The 20,220-nt window shown below is 41.3% G+C and overlaps 1 long non-coding RNA gene across 1 annotated transcript in view; it reads left to right on the top strand.

Annotated features, from left to right (window-relative positions):
- The window catches only part of LOC143436636 (uncharacterized), a 66,261-nt gene that overhangs the window by 13,640 nt on the left and 32,401 nt on the right, over positions 1 to 20,220 (top strand). The window contains exon 2 of the long non-coding RNA XR_013106520.1: positions 18,884 to 19,004. This is a non-coding gene — a long non-coding RNA (uncharacterized LOC143436636). The remainder of the gene's footprint in view (positions 1 to 18,883; positions 19,005 to 20,220) is intronic.

Here is a 20,220-nt window from a genome sequence, read left to right as displayed (position 1 = left end):
CCTGCTCTGTGAAGGGCTCTGTCTAAAGGCTACTATTTGCTATCCTTGACTGGGTTTCAGTAATAGGTTAAAGGATTTCTCTATGTGAGTTCTATTGAGCACTTTGGCTGTGTACGGAGAGCAGGTGCAATTTCTCAGCTATTAGCCTAGATACTTCTTGTGCTCCTGAAATATTGTCTTTGTGCAGGTGCCAGCTTAGGTTAGACACAGCATCAGGACATCCCGAGACCTGAGGAGTTCTCCATGCACTGCATGTCTGCTTTCACATTTGCTAAGCTCCCCACAGAAGGGCTGGTAAGGGTATGCAGAGAAAGCACTGAATGTTTAGTTTAATCCCCACTGACTGAAGGCTATACTAGCTATTGAAGAAGGAAGGCTCTGTTAAAGTTACGTCAGCTTCCAGGTATGGTGGCTTATTCTGCTAGTCCAAACACTAGAGAGACCGAGGCAGGAAGATTAGGAGTTCAAGGCCATCTTCTTCTACATAGGAGAGTTTGAGGCCAGTCTGGGCTCTATAACAACCTGTCTCTTAATAAAAGTAGTTGCACTTGCTTTTGAAATGGCAAATACTAACTCCTCTGCTTTGTGTTACCTTACACTAATTCTAACAAGCTTCAGTTGACAGCCATGGTGTTCTGTACTAAATCAATGCCTCCAAGAGTAGGAGGTCCAAGGTCTAGCCTCTCAATGTCTCATTTTTTTCCCCTTAAGGCATTTAGAACTTGACCGTGACCTTGGCAGACTCCTTCAGATTGCCATAAGCTTCTTGGTTACCCATTTGATTAAGTGGAGAGAATGGTACTGGATTGCTGCTGTGAGGATGCACCAGGCATTGCTTGCAAAGCTCTTCCCTTCTCAGAGCGAAGCCCTAGAGAAAGGATGTGCACTTCAGCTCAGAGCTGCACTGCACTCTGAAAAGAGACTTCTCTTTTTTTCCTCTTTTCCCTCGCTATTTATTGTTCAGTTTAGGGACAGGAAAAACATCGGCACAGATAATCAGGGGCCAAGAAAATCCAAGCAAAGGAATCATTATTGTTTCCCGGGTCTGGAGCCAGAGATAAAGCCTGAGGGCAGTATTGCTGTACAGGGACAAGGCTGGCTTCTACATTCTCCATGCGCAGTTGCATCTGACCTTGCTCCCAGTCCTCGTATCCAGCACATATTTAATTTTGTTCTTCGTCTGTTTTCACAGATATCAGGTAGAAAAAAAAGTATAATAAAGCAAAGACTTTACAGATGGAGGAGGCCTGGTTGCATTTAAAAAAAAAAAAAAGATTTTTAAGAAAGGAATTACACTATACAGAGGAACCTGGAAAGGAGTGAAGACAGACAACCCATCTGAAGTTTATGGGCCACAAAGGTAACCAAGAGACTTTGTTTCCAGGGAAACTGAGAGAAGATGGGTAATACATGGGAAGTGCTGAGAAGAGTGTCTGGCACACAATAGGCTTGCAATAAAGGAAACTGCTTTTGTCCCGCTGCTGTTATTATTGGTTCTTCCCCCCCTCCCCCCACTGTGTTCCAGGGTGCAGTTTTCCTGGAACCTTCCTTTTCTGAGTTTTGGGGATTCTCCCTCTTACTTTCTGTTGATACCATGGAATTATTTCACACGTAGAAATACACGGGCACCTGCATTAGCCAGTTTTGCATCACCAGGACCAAGGTACCAACAAAACCACTTAAGGGAAGAAAAGTTTAATTTGGGTTGTAGTGTCAGAGGGTTCATCTCATGGTTACTTGGCCTCATGATTTTGGCCAGAACATCCTGGTAAACTGGAACATTGTAGCAGAAATGCATAATAGGAAGTAAGTGAAAGGGAGAAAGAACAAGAGAGGGGGAGAGGAAGAGGGAGGGAGTGAGAGAAGAGAGAGAGAGAGAGAGAGAGAGAGAGAGAGAGAGAGAGAGAGAGACTTGTAGACTTGTATTTTGGTATAGTCTTCTAAGGATGGTCCCAGTGGCCTGCTTCCTTCAGTAAGGCCCCCACCTCTGAAAGTTTCCACAACCTTGCAAAATACTGTTACCAGCTGGGGCTAAGCAGTGGGAGACATTCCATATTCAGAATAAGCCAGGATGGTAGGATGGTAGGTTGGTAGCCACGTTGCTTATTTAACAGCACAAGACTGCTCTCCCCTCGTTATCCCACCGTTGAGAAAAGTTCACTGCCCTCCTTTAAGGAGGAGTTTGTCTAAGCATATCCTAAGGTCAATACTAGCCTTTAAGCCTTAGAAGTATGTAATCATATCAAATTAAACTTCAGGTAAATGAATTATACCAACTCAAGCTTTCAGTAATAAAGGGTTAAGGCAGACTGCATAAATGAGACGTCTAAGGCCAGAGGAAACAGGCAAAAGCACTATTTTTTTTTCCAGATCAGGTGCCATGGAAAAGGAGGTCATGATGGACAGTTGAGGGTTTAAGCAACTCTCAAGTGTCCCAGCTCCAAGGGAAGATGGGAGTATCTCCTTGACTCGTTCTCAAGTAGCAAGGCTCATAAATGAAAGGCTTCATGCTTAAGCCTGACAGGAGAAAGGGCCAGGGGTTTCCGTGTTTTAGCGCTACAGTTAACACTCCAGGCAGCAAGGCTGGCATGATTCATGGTGTTGTCAAATGCTGTTGTAGTCTGAAATGTCACATTAGGTAGCTTGGTTGCTGTCGTAACTACTGTGAAGTCCCAGTAATAGAGGATGAGGGCTCTGAATTTATGCATCTAATTCTGTCTATTAACCATGTCCTTTATTTTTGGATATCTGTTACTTTGACATCAAGAGCCTAAGAAACTTGCTGACCCTAGAGGGACTGCCCCTTCCAGACCTGGCATATTCTTAGAGATGGCTAACAGTTTGCCTGTGAGGACCATCAGTAACACTTGCAAATATAATCCAGGCAAGGAATAGCCCTCTGGACCTCTATTCTTCCAATAGGGGAAATCTCATATTCAGCACTGTAATTCCTTTTCTTAATTGCTCTAGGGCTGGGTACCAGGCAGCCAGACATAGTTTGTGCTTCAGAGACCACTGGAGTTTTTCAACATGGCCAAGTCTTTGCGTGTTTATCTTTTATCTCCTGCTTCTTTTACTGGGAACCCTGATAGCCAGGTCCTTGTCTGTATGGTCCTTCCTCTTGGGATCAACGAGTATCAAAAATTGTCAATATCAAAAACTGTTAATGGCAGCTGCCTCTTGATTGTTTGATTTTACCATACTTAAGCAATAAAAAGCCTACATTTTATGACAGTTTCCCTATCTTAAAGCAGTGCTGAGAATGGTAACTATGGGTGAAGTTGTGGCTGAACCATAGCAAATACATTAAACCACATGAGAAGTCACTAACGAAAAACTTGGAAGTGGGAACCTCAGGTTGTAGGGTGTCCACTGAAGAGTAGGTTGAGTGAGCATGGGCATGGACAGTGGCCAGTGTACGTAATTCTGATCAACAAATTCTGTAGCAATTGGCTCAGAACAGTCAGTGCTTTGCCAGTGATTGTCAGATTCCTCAGTTTTTGTTCCTGCCTCCAACTTAGAATATGCTTCTCAAACAGGTCATATAGGATGTCCTGACCACCCAGTTAGTCAACCCTTAGTTTTCCCATGCTGTTTCATGTGCAATATTCCTTCCTTCCTTCCTTCCTTCCTTCCTTCCTTCCTTCCTTCCTTCCTTCTTTTTCCTCCTATCTTCCTCCATTCCCTCTTTTCTTCTTTCTTTCCTCTTTATTGTATTAGCATAAATTAGTTATAGATAAAATGGGTTCATTATGATATTTTCAAATAATGCATATGATGTATTTTGATCATATGCATTCCCTTATACTTTTTAATCTCTTCCTACATCTGCTGATTCCTTTCTTCTTCCCAAATAGTTATCTTAATAATACTTCATGTGTGTGTGTGTGTGTGTGTGTGTGTGAGAGAGAGAGAGAGAGAGAGAGAGAGAGAGAGAGAGAGATGCAGTTAGTTATGTTAGAGCCTCTTACAGTAACATGGGTGAGGGACTTGGTACAGGAGCTTGGGTACTTTCCCAGTGGCTACACCATTGTATACAATGTCTTTTTCTCCACCATAATTATTAAAACTATGAAAAATAAACCTCAGTGAAGGGTGGGCCTCAGGGGTCTCTCTCCTAGCTTTCTACTTCCATTCAAGTGGTAGTTTCTGACTCCCTTGCTTTAGCGCTCCCTGAATAGACGGCCTCTCTTTCTTCTCAGTCTTTACTTATTTTTACTTAACCTTTAATAACAAACCAGTATTTCTAAAATTGAATATACTACATTATCCATCAAACTCATTCTCTTTTCAACTGTCTTTCAGGGGGCAGGTTCTTCCCTCCAGCAAACTCACAGGTGAATTTTAATAACTTCTCTCCTTATTTCCATCACCCCCGAGTCTTAGTTAGTTATTAACATCTGGTATTTATTCTCACTATTAACTCATTCCTCTCCATTCTCCAGCCACATCTATTGCTTGATCACCAACAATCTTCAGTTAATAGGTTCCTCCTGGGTCTTCTATTTTTTCCAGATAATACTTTCTAAAGTACCATTTCTTTATATGTATTCCTCTTTCAAGAAAAGACTGAATCTTGACTCTAACTATGCAGTGAAATCAAGAACTTTTCACAGATTACATAGTCTTAAAAAGAGTTATTTTTTTTGTCTAGATTGTCTCAGGATGACCAGGTCTATAAAGGATGAGTCTGAGAAGCTGTATGTTAGTCAAGTGCCCCAGTTGATTCTTAGGTACAGGATAGCTTCTAGTATCTTGAATTTTAATACATACAATGTTCACCCAGGGGATCTTGTTGATGTACAGTTTCTGGGTGAGTGAAAGGAGAGAGGGAGAGGGGGATCTGAAGAAATGTATGTACACTTTATACTACTCCATCGATTCCTTATGATGCCTCTCTGATGATGAATGTATCTGTTGCGGTTTGCATATGGAGTCTCTTCTCCAGGCTCCGTTTTGTAATTCCTTGAGACAGGGTCTCATATGTTTCGGGCTGGTCTGGAAAAAAACTGTTATATAACTGAGGATGACATTGAAGTTTCAGTCCCCCTGTTTCCTCCTTCTTCATGCTTAGATTAAAGGCAAGTGCCATTACACTCAGTCTGTGTAATGTTGGGAATCAAACCCTGGGTTTTGTTTATGGTAGGTAATCACTTTACCAACTAGGCAAGCACTTTCTCTACCTCAGGCTCATATTTTGAAAAAAAATTTTTTTTTTTTTGTTACAGCTGCTGGTACTATTTTGGGAGGCTGTAGGACCTAACAGGAAAAAGAAGACATTGGGAGTTGGTCATTGTAGGTTGTAGCCTGATCCCTGGTTGATGCCTGGCTCTCTTCTTCCTGGTCTACTGCAAGGGGTCTTAGCCACAGTCTTGTTCTCTTCCATAGCTGCAAATTGAGTGGTTCCGCCATACCTCCCTTCCTGTGAAGACTAAAGTATTGAAATCACAACACATTTTTTTTTTAACTCCTGCCTTTCTAGTCACACTATATAGTACGTCTTCTTCAGTGTCTTAAAAATGCCAAGATATCATCTCAAACTTAGGAATACGTTCAAGAAAACATTCCCTGGGTTAGACCTAATTTGACTTTATTTTCCACAGACTGGTTTGTTTTATAACTCTACAGGGGCATTGGATAACTTATCAAATTTATCCAATGGAGGTGAAAATAATAACTGTTTCTGGGAAGAGGTAGCTCCAAAGGTCATGATTCTCTGTCCTGTAAGACATTAGTCAATTTTGTGTTTGGAACAGCAGACTTATTCTAACATTTATTAATTGGGTTTATATATTACACCTTCTCCTCTATCAATCAATGAATTGAATAAAAATGCTTGACATATATCAACTGCATGGGCCATAACTTTACCTCTTTAAAAATATGCTTGAAGTTCCTGAAATTCTTAAATAGGAGTTTAATCAATGTATTGTAAAATTAATTAGGTTTGTGAGATTAAGGTGCTGTGTATTAATTTTCTCTGAAATAAAACTATTCACCTTGGAATGAAGCTTGTTAAGACATGGGATGCTAGAAGGGAGATTAAAGCAACAGGGTGTTGTAAGGGGATGTGAAATATTTCATCCTGCTGGGAAGCATGTTAAACTCAAGAAGTAAACAACTCAGTAGCTTCAGGATGCCCCTGAAACTGACCAAATTTACTAGGCCCTGTCCTCTACAACCATATATAAGACAGTGCTGAGGGATATTCTCAGACAAGCCCAACTGCCTGGAAGAAGCAGAGTCCAGCTTAACTAGCTGCAAAAGGATGCTCCCCAGCCTGTTGAGTTGTCTATAGGCTGTGCAGTGTGCGCCAGGTTGCTTTTGTGAGCTGACACTCATGCTGGAGGTGGGCTTTGGTGATATACCTGTCTTTGGGTCATTTCTCTCCTGTAAGTAACCCCTCACCCATTTCCCTATAAGTAAACCCAGCAGAATTAATTGTTTCACCAAGTTGGACTTCTAGTGGTCTCCCCAGGAATAATATTACACAACAGAAGGTAATAAAGGCTTACATTTGAATAGATGATACATCTTACAAATGCCAAGCAGACAGAATAACTGATAGATCAAACAACGCGTAAACAACCCAAAGGAGTGATAATTTCAAACATGAACAAGCCAGATGAATTTGTACACTCTTGCTTGCATACTAGGATGACGGTCGTTCTTCAGACTCTTTTCAGCTACTGACCTTTCTCCACGTGTGTGTCATCAATGGAAACAGCCAGTCTGAATTTGAGAGCATCTGTGAGGGGAGCTGCCTCCCTGAAATCAAACCGTCAGTTAAATCTTGGCTCTGCCCTTAGTAGCTTGTTCTCTGTAAATTGAGGTTAATAAATCCCCATGAAAAGTGTCTGGCACGTAATAGGTGTTCTGTAAATGTTAGCATTCTTTCTTGTGAGCATCTTTAGAGGATGAGAGGTGGACAAGGGTGGCCTCGATTGGAAAGAGTTATGGAGAAAGAGTTAAAATGACTTAATACTGTTTATGTGGGGCCATAAAAACACCATCTGCTGGAACTGGCCAGTTAAGCTACCACAAAGCTGACGGGCACCAGCGCTGTGCTGATCAAAGAGGAATGACCAAGGTCTTGCTGTTTCTATCATTATTCGATGGGCTGCCATCTCGGGACGAGCCTCCTGTTTACTTACTACATAACCGGGCTGTTCAACATTTAAAGATTTATTTTGGCCCTTAAATATTTATGCTATCCCCAAATCTTTTATTGCTACAGTTACTGCTGGAGGAAAAAAAAATAAGACTCAGGAGGTTACAGTGTGGTATCTCAGCAGTTCTAGACTTTACTATTAGATTGAGTTATGTTTGATGTTGAATTAGATTCAGACGAGCGAATTAATATTAAACTCTCATTTTGCTTGATGAGGCAGATGTGCCTGGGAGAAAAGGATAAGGTTTATTCTTTTTTTCCCCCTCCTCATCAGTCAATGAAGAAAAGGCTGCTTGTTCTGCAACTCACATTGCTGAGCTGTAAGTGAATAGCAGTGGATTCAGAACCTTGCAGGAGGTGGGGGGATGCTGCAGGTAAAGCATGATGCTGAAGGTTGTCCCAGTAGTAAAAGTAAACTCAGTGATTGCTCTGCAACCTCTCTCAGCACCTGCATTTTGATTCTTGGTACCCATTAGGCATAATGATAGTTGATTCCACATCCCTGGGATAGCTGGCCTCATTTGGATGATTAAAGAGAAGGAAATATATGTCCCAGACACCTGCCAACTTGCAATAATAATTGCCAATATTTGCATAATGTCTTTTTCTAAGAACCCCAAAGCCCTTTGTCTTTGAAAAATCTATTCCTGATAGGGAGGATGTAAGTTTATTTCCATTTTTGCAGCATCCAAGAGCCATGGTAGGTTCTAAATATTTGGTCATTCTGATAATCAATTTTTCCTCCAACCAAGTACTAACCAGGTCTGAATCTGATTAGCTTATGAGATCAGATGAGGGTAAGGCTGTAGCAATGATAACTTCAATGTACTACAAACTTTACTGCATATTGAAACCACCTGGAAGTTTTCAGCTATACGGATGCATGGCTGTCAAGTTTTCTGGCTGATGAACTAACTGAGCATCAAGTCTTTTAAAAGATTCTCAAATGATTGGAATATACACAAAACCTTGGGGACCATGTGGCTACATTTCTGTGAAGTGTTAAGAGTTGGAAGAATTCCCGATGGCTGTTGGAACTTCTCCTCCTCCTCATTACTGTTCTTTTTGTTCTTGACTGACTCTGCTAGTACATTGATACATTTACAATACAAGTATGTGCTCAGTATGTTTCAGTAATTGATGGACCTCTTTCTTGTATAATGATATGGCCCTGTAAGATTATAATACATATGAAAAATTCCTATCACCTAGAGACATAGACATCATGATGTCACATGTTTTTATTTTTATTTTTTGGTGACAACAGTGTATGTGGTCACAACCTACTACATGACCTGTTCTATGAAGGCATCGCACATACAACTACATAAAAAGCATTGTATTTGATACACAAAATTATCTTACTGATTATGTAAGTTGCTATTCTTCTATTGTCATTTTTGAGTGTATTCCTACTTCAGAGAAATTTTTCCTGTGCGTAGACTCTTATCTTCTGTTTACCATGTCTTTATATACATATTTATCTTTACTATTGGCATGTTTGGGCATGCAGGTTCTACAATATGAGTATGGAGTTCAGAAGACTGCTTTGCAGGGTCAGTTTTCTCCTTCCATTTTTATGTGGGTTCTGAGTTTTGAATTCAGGTCGTCAGGCCTGAACTGCCAGTGCCTAACCATTGGTCAGTCTTCCCATATCATATAAAGTGTTAGATTTTATTTTAGAATTTTTAAATGTAATTTATTTTTGTTGCTCTTTCCTGTTCTTTCTTCCTCATCGATCTGCCCTTCTTTGCACTCTTCCCAGTAGCCTCATAGATCCTTTACATATCACATGGGTTGTGTCCCCTTCTTCCTCTTTTTCAATATTTTCTCCCTCTTGGGGTCTCTTTTAAAAGTTTATGATATAGTCATATTCACATTCATCTATCTATCTATCTATCTATCTATCTATCTATCCATCCATCTATCCTCTATCATCTATCTATCTATCCATCCATCCATCCATCCATCCATTTATCTATCTATCTATCCATCCATCTATCCTCTATCTATCTATCTATCTATCTATCTATCTATCTATCTATCATCTATATATAAAAGCTAAGATCTTCACATGAATGAGATCACATAGTATTTGTCTTTTTGAAGGTAGGTCACCTTAAGAAACATAATTATTTTACGATCCATTTATTTTCCTAAAAATTTTATTTTTATTTATAGCTGAATAAGTCTTCACTGTATATATACATGCCATTTAAGTTATCTATTCACTCATTGATGGAGATCTAGCCTGGTTCCATTTTCTTGCTCTTCTGACCAATACAGAAATAAGGATGCACGTGTATCTCTTTGGTAGGATACAGATTCCTTTGGGTCCGTGCTTCAGAAACCATGTCTTGATTACACCATTTTCTCTTTCCTTCATTTAATCTCATGCTATCTTCTTTTCACCATGGTTTTAGGAGTAGTAGGCTATAGACTTGGTAAGTATCTACCAAGTCTAGGTTTGGGTGAACATACCAGTAGGAAAAAAATAGCCACCAATACATTTCTTAGAGTGTACCTGTGCCATTAAATGACCTATGATTGTGATTGTGCAGACCAATGCCCTGGGATGATGCCACCCCTACCTACAGCCAAGAGGAAGCTAATTCTGATCATTGTCTTCCATGAGGAATTATATTTGTTACATTCTAGGAAAGGTGATAAAAATCCATGCAAAGCTATGGTTCTATAGGCAATGAAACCAAATCCATCTTGTCAAAACTTGTAGTTTATGGAATTAGCTTTTCATCAGGGAATGGAGATTTAAGGCTGGAACAGCTGAAGTTCTGTGAGTCACAGTAAAGAAAGATCCTATCAGTGATGAATGAGTGTATGGAGGGCCTGTGTGGGAGGGGGCAGGGTGTTTTATTGTTAACCTTCCTAGCTGTTCTGGTTTTCACAGGATGTTCACTTATTGTTGAGAGTTGGGAAAGACAAGGGGATATCAGTGGGTCCTGGGTCCTTGCATCACTACTGATGACTGAGTCATGAATTCTGATGTGGGACCAACTCCATTTCAAGATGTATAGATTCTATGCTGACATTTACTGAGCTGTTTTGTGGAAACAGCTGTTGCCTGAGCAAGGCTGACTTCTCGGATGTCTCAGATGTCTCCCCATCTGTCTGATTCTGAAGAAGGAATAAAAGAAAAACAGTAAGTATGAAAAATGGGGCCTACACAGAATCCATGGAAAAGGCGGAGATGATTAGACAGAAGGCAGTAAGGTTTGAGTCATTTAACCAATAAAGGTTTGTTCTTTTAGTATCATCTTTTAGCGATAAAGATGAAAGTCATGTCCTTCAGTGACGCTAATGGGAGGGAAATGAAGTGACGAGAAGTGACATTAGGCAAGCCTGGACTCCAGCCAGCTGCTTGCTCCTGTGAGCCCCCAGCAGAGCCTAGAGCATCTTGTTCATCTGACTGCATCCTTTGTGAACAGCTACTTCTTTCTGTAGCTCTTTCTGTGTCCCGGAATGTTAGGACAATTGTAATGTATTCTGGAGGCACAAGACATCTGTGAACACGCTAGAAATTGAAACATTTCTAGGCAGATGTTAAGATGAATTGCTGGGAAGGTATATTAGTTTTCTAGGGCTACTCATAACAGATAACCACAATCCAGGTGTCTTAAAAGAACAGACAAGGATGCTCTCTCAGTTCCAGAGGCAAGAAGTTCAAAATTAAAGTGGCAGTGGGCTAAGTTCCTCTGATAGCCCTTTAGAAGAATCTTTCTTGCTTCTTTCCGCTGCTGCCTTCTGACATTCCTTTGGCTTGTAGCTGTAGCTGCTTTGCTCTGACCTTGGTCCTTATCCCCATAAGCTGTCATTTTCTTGCCTCTCTGTTTTCCAGTATGTTATCGCCGGGCAGTGGTGGCGCACGCCTTTAATCCCAGCACTTAGGAGGCAGAGGCAGGCGGATTTCTGAGTTCGAGGCCAACCTGGTCTACCAAGTGAGTTCCAGGACAGCCAAGGCTATACAGAGAAACCCTGTCTCGAAAAACAAAACAAAACAAAAACAAACAAACAAACAAACAAACAAAAAAGCCAGTATGTTATCTTCTTATCATCCCATCCATCTTGAATCTACAGCCCACCTTAAAATTCAGACTGTCATAGTGTGATGGCTATTCTTGGTTGTCCACTTGACTACATCTGTAATTAAATGAAACTCAAGTGGTTGTGTTTCACCTGTGAAAAAATTTTATTTATTGAATTATTTGAAGAGTGGATACCTTCACTGAATCTGGATCTTTTGAGGTGACAAGACCTACCTTTAGTCAGAGCCACACCTTCTGGTGGCAGCCCACATAAAGGACAGAGAAGAGAGAAGCTTTTGCTTTTTGCTTGTTTGCCTTTACCCTCACTGGCAAGTTCATTTTTTTTCAGTGGGATTAGAGCTTACTTCTTCAGGATTCTTCATATCTGGAATACCAGCTGAGACATCCAGTCTTGTCTAGAGTCACAGTCAATCCTGTCACTTAGAAGTGGCATGGTCTTGAGCAGGTTGCTTCTCCTTTGATTTGTGGGTTAGTTTGTTAATACTCTATTAACAAATTATACTATTGTTATGTTGGGTTGCTATTTGTACTTATCTGATCCAAGATGGTGACCCCGTTATTTCTCACAAATAAACCTGATCAACAATACGTTAACCACACAATCAAGTTAACACTCTAAGGTGCATGGCATGAAGTAATCATGGGCAGCGCTGGCTGTTTGACACTTCTGGTCATCTTCCCACTTGTTTTCTTCACACATCTCTAATATCTGCTTTTATGAATTACTCTGAAATATTAGGCCAATTCTACCTACAAAATACCTTTCTGGTTTGATCCCCAACTTCCATATAATGGAATTATAGGGACAAAGGATACTGAACTCCTGTTATGGGGTAGTCTCCGCTGCTCCTGCTGATGGAACATTAACTTTACTCTCCTGTCTGAGCCTTTAGTCACCTTCATAGATGATCGACACTTCTAACAGTCCCTAATGTCTTTCTGATCTTCCTTCTTTTCCTGAAGTAAGGCTCCTGTGGCTTATCTATTCCCTGCAATATCTTCACTCGAGAACCAAGGCAGTTAACTTGTTTATATCCCTTTTAGGCAAGACTCCCCCCACCCCCAAATATCTGTGTGCTCAGGAACTCAGCTTGGTAACTAGCTGTTCCAAAGGACACAACAGTTCCAAAGAACACAGACCCCTGCCCTCCTCACCTTCATGGTGTTGGTCCCAGAGCAAGTCAGGAGTTTAGGAGTCTCAAATACATGGAATCAGGAGTCTTTGAGCCGGGGATCATCATCTGTCACAAATACATCGGAACTGTGCTCGAAATAAAACCAGAGCAGTGGCACGTGAGTTGAGCTGACTCACTTGCACCCTGCGAAGTCTGGCATGTGTGGGTGTGTAATCAATGAAAAAGACACATGGGAACATTTCCATGTCAAGCAATGAAATTATGGCCTTAAGCTGTTGCCAAATGGAAAGTGACTTCTAACTGCTTGAAGAGACGGGTGAAGTTACTTTTGTTGAGAAACTGGAGACAGTGTCCAAGCCTCAGGTCACTTCAGCAGCTGAAGCAGTTGTGGGGCCCCTGTCCTCCCTCTACTTAAAGAATAAGAGGTTCAGCCAGGTCACATGGTTAACGGGAAGGCTAAAACAGACAGCAGAAATTAATGATTTACTCAATCAAAGACCTTTAAGTCAGGCAATAGAGATGACCCTGGCTTATTGATTATCATGCACTGGCTTTAAATTATCCTCTGTGTCAGAGAGGACAGCGAGAGAGAGGAGGTGGTAAGGAAAAAAAGGCTTAAAGAAGGTCAATAAGTCATCCTTGGACAAGTTAAAGGCATCAAGCCCAGGCATGCAGTTTCCTTTCAAGTGCATTTAACAACAGAGAGAGAAGGAATGAAATGGGCTTCTAATTATTTAAATTGGACCCACACTCTGCTGAGCAGTGCGGTAGCTAGCATTCTTCCTCTTCTCGAACTGTCGGTAAGGCCTGAAGAAAGAGATTAAACATGTCAGCCATAGGTGTGGATATAATTGGGGGCAGTAATTGGGAGAAATCCAGATACCCGACTGTGACTCTCGGCTAGTTCTCTCTTTCAAAATCTAAATTCATATTAACACGTTGATAGCCTTATCCAAACTGGATGGAATGTATTAACAATAGAAATAATTACAAAAGTGACTTGCATTCAGATAACCAGATAGCCACAGCCTGCTGCTAGTGTGACTTGACAAAGTGGGTGCCTACAGCGTCTCCCCTTTTAAAAAATATTGTTTTTTTTTTTTTTTTTTTTTGAATTCCAAGTTAGGTCTGGTTTTGGTTTTCTTATTTCACAACGTTCATCTCCTCAGTGGTTAGAGTTATTGAGCAGCTACAAATTATGTTTATAATGTATTTGACACTTTTTGGCATTTAAAAAAATATCTAGGTATTCAATAGAATTAGTTTAATGTGAATTACTGACCTAGTCAACAAATCCTAGAGGTTCTCCAGTCTCTACCTGTAGGCAGGCCACCATGCATGGCTTTTTCATTGTGGGTGTTGGGGATCAAACTAAGGTCCCCATGCTTGTGAGCCAAGCACTCTCTGGACTGAGTCCTCTCCCTCACCTTTTCTAATCAAGGTCCCTCCCCTCATTTTCCTTCCCATCTTCTTCATTTCTTGCATTAAACATTACGTGCATCCCGGGTAAGCCCCAAGGATTTGCTGTGGAACCCTGTATGTAAAACAAAACCAAGATTCTTGGTCTAGTGAACATGTGAAAAAGGTAAAAGAGAAAAACAGTAAATAAATGAAGAGTGACAGAGTGTTCTAGAAGTTGTAGTATAGTTATTTGCAAAGTGGAGTATTGAGAGATAGGGTGAGATTAGTCACTTGGCTATGTTATCAAAGTGGGGCAGGGCTTTGATGCGCAAGAATAACCTTCATCAGACATAAGGTTCTGGGAAGGTCTGAAGCAGAAGCAGGCGCAGATAGATCTAAAATTAGACTTTTCGTAAAGTGAATTACCATGAAAACTACAGAGCAGAATTTCTACGGTCAAATAATTTTGTGAAATATGGCAGGCACTATATCACAATTTTATACTCCTATTGGAATATTGAGGACTCTGGGAAACGCTTCAAAAAATAAATCTGCTTAACTTATACCATTCAGCCAGCGTGTGGGATTATAGAACCTGAGATAAAAAATTTTGAGCAAAAAAAAATTTTTTTTTTTGATAGTGTAATATTGGATTTTGGAAACACAAATAGGCTGACAGATCTTGGCAGGCAGCTGAAATTTGGTTCATGGGACGTTCAGAGATGAAGTGCAAGGAGAACGGGCCCACTTGATGAGCAGCAAACCCTAAAGCATCCAGAGTGGGTCATGGACAATACTGCCATCTTATCCAGAACGGGTCCATCCAGAGGAAAGGTTTCAAGGTTTCAGTGGGAAATGGGCCTGGGAAGGAGGGGCAGAGCTTGTGGACTGGTTTAGCTTTGTGCCTTCCATTTATCAGTCTGGTTCCTTGAATGGAGGTGGTAAGGTTGCTAGGGTCAGATGATTGTGGTGGGGTTGGCCCAGGGGGATAAGATGCTGTCCTGGGGAGGGAATAGAATGCTGGCATAGGGGTATGGTCGAAGGAATAGAATACTGGCCCGGGGATGTGTTCAAGGGGACAGGATGCTGGTTTTAGTGGGCAAACATCGCTTCTTCAAACAATTCCGTACCTTTCTGAGGTGACTCTATTTGGCAACAGCTGGGCAGGTACTGGGAATGTTCCTTAATGTAAGGCATTTGTTCCCCCTCTTCTCTTCATGAAATCTAAGTTCGTTCTGAGAGGAGATCCATTCCGCCATAGCTAAAACAGACCATCATCATGCCATGATCCAGTGTTACATTCCTACTAAGAGCTCTTCCTATTACATTTGTTTCAGGGAGAAACTTTGCTCACGTACCTAAAACGGTACTTCGCACACAGTAGGACTGAACATTTGTTGAGTGAAGGATGCAAATGCCTGGTTTTCAAAGAAATCTTGTGTTTCCTTTTTCTTTGGGAAATATGTAGATGAAGGCAAAGAGTACAGTAGGCAAAAACTAATGTTTGTTGAACTCAACCACATGTTGAAAGCCACACAGGCTTTCTCTAAGATGCTTCCTTCAGATGGTTCTTCCCCTGAGTGGGCACTGTCTGATGTCACCCAGGCACTATGCACAGGCTTGAACAAGGCATGAGGTCTCTCAGATTGATCCGAAGCTCCATCAATGCAGGGTCACAGAGAAGATATTGAGCTGAGCACCAGGAGATTAGAATCTATAGGCCATCCTATCATTAATCAGTGTTAGGTTTCTGCTATCTAACGTTTGACTATAGAGAAACCGTGGACTCCCAGTAATTTCTCTTATTTATATGAAGTACACAAAGATTTCCTCCCAAACTTGACAACTTGATAGTGTAACATGGCAGGGGTTACTCTCTCTGAAGTCTGATGGTTTGTATTGGTCACTGGTCCTGTTTCCTGTTTGTGTGCATTTTAGATTGGGAAACAGATACGTTCATGCTTCTTTTTTTTTTTTTTTTTTTTTTTTTTTTTAAAATTTTGATTTACTATTTTTTAAAGTTTTTAGAAAGAGGTCCCTCACTAGATGGCACTGTTGTATTAGAGTTCTCTAGTTTCTGGTTCTGGTTTTAAAAGTTCAGAAATAATACTGTCTTACTACCCAGAGTTTTCAGGTGCTGCTACAGGGGCAGGGTGGGAGATAAGCAAATATTATGCATACATTTTATTAGTGTGGGCCCTAAAACCTAGTTTAAGCTTTAGGACTATCATAAAAGAGTAGTTTTTGTGGCAATACACTAATGGTTGGCTTTACTGACAGACTGAAGAATAATGTCTATTTAGAGATTATGTAATTAAAAGAACGGTCTCTCTGCTTCCAGGGATTCAGTGGTGGTGCCAGTGGGGATGATTTCTGGAGGACTCTTGAGGCTGGCAGAGGCATGGAAGGGCTGAGAGGCTGGCACACTCAGTCTGTGATCTTACGCTTCAAGCCAGCTGACTTTACCCCCTTCCTTGAAAACCAGATTCTCTCAAAATGTCCCTCTTTCTGTCCAGAGTACTTTTTTTGTCCTTACTTAGCTCCCCAAGAAAAATGGAGTTTCAATCACTCTTTTATCCTTGTAGTTCTTCAAGACCCACAATTATTCATCCTCTGAAATTCCTGACCATTGTTTGCTTTTCTTTTCCTATCAAAGTCATGGTTGAGGTCTCTGCTGTTTACTCATATTGGGCACTGTTCGCTGGAGTTGAGTCCTTGGGTTGCTCTTGTAGCCCTTGTCAAGGTTCATCCTCACTTGCAGGTTTCATGCTCACAAGTCAGTAGGGCCTCCCATGTGAAAGAGATGCTCTGGCCTGGTATCCAGGGCCTCCCCAATCTGAACAAAATTTACTTTTCAGACATAGCTCCAATTCTTCTAATGAAATAAAAACACACACAGAGAGAGCATGTATCCTCCAGTCTGTTATGTAGGTGCGCTGCCCGTAGTAGGGGACTCAGCTCAACATGGAAGGCTGTGCAGCCTAATGAATCTGCCTCAGTATGTCAGTGGTCTCTCTACTCGGGTACACCTGAGATTTTTAATGTCACCAAGAAGAGTTTTAGGAAGGCTTGGGGAAGCCAAATTAGCAAGTTTGTTAGTTAGGAGAAAGGACCACCTTGCTGCACTTAAAGGGTGCCAGGGCTGGTGACAGGAAGAGAATCCATCCCCGCACCTCACTAACAGCTGTATAAGCAATTCTGGGACTTCTGGAATTACACGGTGTAAACGGAAGTGATGTATAGGAATGAGGAAGTAGAGGAAAAATATTATGGTCTATTCATTTCCTTATTGAAAGTTTTTTTTTTAAGTGAAATTTGAGAATGCTTTCTAAGGGTACTGGGCAGGTTTAGATTTGAGGAGGAAATATAATTAAGACACACTATGAATAAGATATAAAAAAATCAAAATAATTTTGCTATAGATAGGTCACATAAAGGAATTATGACATATATTTTTGGCCTGAGCATGGTTCACTGGCCTCAATGCTACTTTTGTTTGTGTTATTTTATGAAGGGGATTTAATTTCTGTGTGGGGAAGTTTCCAATTGGCTATGTTGAAACTTTTTTCTTTAAATATTAAAAAAGTGTATGGTGTATGCATATGTGTATGTGCTGATGTTCATGATCCTGCATGTATGTAAATGCCAGAGGAAGATGGCAGGTGTCCCACCCAGTCACTCTTCGCCCTATTGCTTTGGGACAGATCCCTCACTGAACCTGGGACTCACTGACTGTTTCAGCTAGGCTGGCTAGACAGCAAAATCTAGTGGGTCTACTGTCTTCATCCCTCACTCGATGAGATTACAGGAATGTATAATGTGAGGTCAAACAAGGTTTTCTGGACGTGTGTTTTAGGATTGAATTTGGGTCTTTGTGTTTGTACAGTAAGTACACATACCCATTGAGTCCTTTCTTCAGCCCTATGGTGAACCTATTTTATTAAAAAAAAAGTTGTGTGTGGAATTCAATGACCAAGCCAGATGCTGCACTCCCTGAGCTAGACAAGGCAGTGGTCTCTCATATCTTTAATTCCAGTACTTAGGAGGTCCAGGCAGGCAGATCCCTGAGTTTCAGGCCAGCCTTGTCTACAGAGTGAGTTCCAGGACAGTTAGGGATACATAGAGAAACTCTGTCTCAAACAAACAAACAAACAAACAAACTGTGTGTGTTGTATGTGCTTGTACGCTTGTGTGCTTACATGTGTGTATGTAAGTGCATTATCTGTTCAGGGTAGAAGAAGCTGTCAGATCTCTTCCAGTTGGAGATACAGGCAGTTGTGAGCCAGGCTATGTGTGGTGCTGAGAGCCAAACTTGGGTCTTCTGCAAGAGCAATATGTGCTCTCAACTAAGGAGCCATTTCTCCAGATGCATCTCTGAGCCCCCCTCCGACCCCCCACTTTGAAACTCTTGATTTAATGAGCAAAAGAGGTTAAGTCAGATCCAGGATCTTGGATGAGAGGCCCTTTCCTTTTTTGTGTTCCCATAATCTTTCATCTTTCTATCATACCACAGGTGCTATTATGCACTTGCTGATACATCCACAGGAGCTGTTTAGCTTCTACGAGACATTGGTTGTTGAAAGGCCATATTCCCTTAGTGTCATCAGAGCCTGTCCACTTTGGGAACCAGGAAACTTTATTTATGACTTTCCTTTACCTTTACAATGCAAGCCCATGAGTTTAGAGGCCTTGAGGATATATAGATCTGAAGCCTATACCCATACCAGGTTACAGGGACACTGGAATTCTTTGTCCAAAGACTCTTGTTTGTGGCTTGCCTGAGTTTCTTGACTATAGTTAAGACTATGTATCCATAGACCCAAGAAGTGACTGAAGAATATTGTTTGTAGGGAGGAGGCATGCGTGGCAGAGCTTGGACCAAGTTGGCCATCTGTAGTTGTGTGAAGTCTCAAAGAATTCAAAACAAAGGTGGTGGTAGAAGGAGAAGCAGTTAGGAGCAGAGTCAGCTTAGCCTGTGCTGTCATGTGCTAGTATACCACTCCGAGGAGCTGGGGATCTATAAACCAAGCCTGGGCTTGGTATAAAGATGTATTTGTCCAGATAAGAGGCTAACCTTTTCATTCTTTATTGACTTGGTTTGTGTCTTGTAGATATTCATGTGTGCAGCAAGCAGGCTTCTGTCAGTATTCCTCTCCTGGATCCTACAAGTGTTTCAGGTCGAATTGCCTATAATAACCATGTGACTTGAACATCCTCATCCTTACTCCATAGGTAAGAAAATTGACCTTCACACAAGCTTAAGTGCAATGTTTCATGGTCTTAACAGGCCTATATTTCTATACCTGAACAGCTCAGAAATCAGGATGGGTGTCACAAGCTAGGCTTTTGAATCATGTGTAAATTTAACTAACGCTGTCACGCCTTTGCTAGATGTGGGTAGAGCATGGTAGCTAGCTGTATGTGTTGAACTGACGATGCCATACCTAGATTCAAGGATGCCAATAGCATTGACCAATTCTTCTGGGGGGAAGCTGTGGTTCAAATTCCATCAAATTCACTTCAATGCCCATGACTTAAACTAGCCCCAGCATATATACTTTTCTGAGAAACCTCACCCCTTTCCACCTTTTGCCTTGAGTTCTCTCATCATTTTTGCAGTTGTGAAAACATTTCCAAACATATGCTTGCACGTTGCAGTGGGATTATGTTCCATTGACTCTAATTACGCATATCTTCAGCTCCTTGTGAGCTCTGTCGACAGACGTGCATGCATTTTCTAGATGTGGGTAGAGTATACTCAATGACAAAAGCAGAGGATTCTCAAGTTAGACCTGGGCTGTCTTTCCACCTCTCCCCTTTAAGCAGCACAGCAATATTGAAAACTTTAACGATCGTCACCAGCCTTACTTTTCTCATTCACGAACAAGGCTAATAGCTCCCATCTTAAAGATACATGGTCAGATTTAAAAGTGCCTTGGCATAGTGTAGGTTCTCATTAAAAACTAGACTCTTTGGACACAATGAGAGCTAAACAAATGAACAAGCAGAGACACACACAAGTTTCTGCATTGCCTTGTTTGCACCTGTGCTGGATTCTCTTATTTCATCAGCCGTTTATTCAACTGGTGCTTGCCTCCTATCTTGTGTGGAAGACACTGGGCTGGGCCACTGGGAAAGAACTGTGAACTAAAGCAATGATGGAGACTCCTGAAATGTGATAAGGGAAGGAGGAAAGAGAAGCCTGATGGGAGATGAGAAGGAGGAATGGAAAGGGTGGCGGAGGAAGGCTGGATGAACTCTGTATTCCCTGCAGCTAAGCATTCGATTTTCGGACTTAGAGTTTCCCACAGGGCTCATTGTTTTCTCTGTGCTATAGAGTTGGGCAATTCCTGTAGCAGCCCTTATTTAGGAAGTGTGCATCCTCTAACTGCCTTTCCCTCTGCACCCAGTCTGGGGAAAGGGCCCATCAATGTACTTCTTCCAGGAT

The sequence above is a fragment of the Arvicanthis niloticus genome, chromosome 23 (genome assembly GCF_011762505.2).
Source record: "Arvicanthis niloticus isolate mArvNil1 chromosome 23, mArvNil1.pat.X, whole genome shotgun sequence".
Lineage (NCBI taxonomy): Eukaryota > Metazoa > Chordata > Mammalia > Rodentia > Muridae > Arvicanthis > Arvicanthis niloticus.
This window is presented reverse-complemented; position numbering and strand designations above follow the sequence as displayed.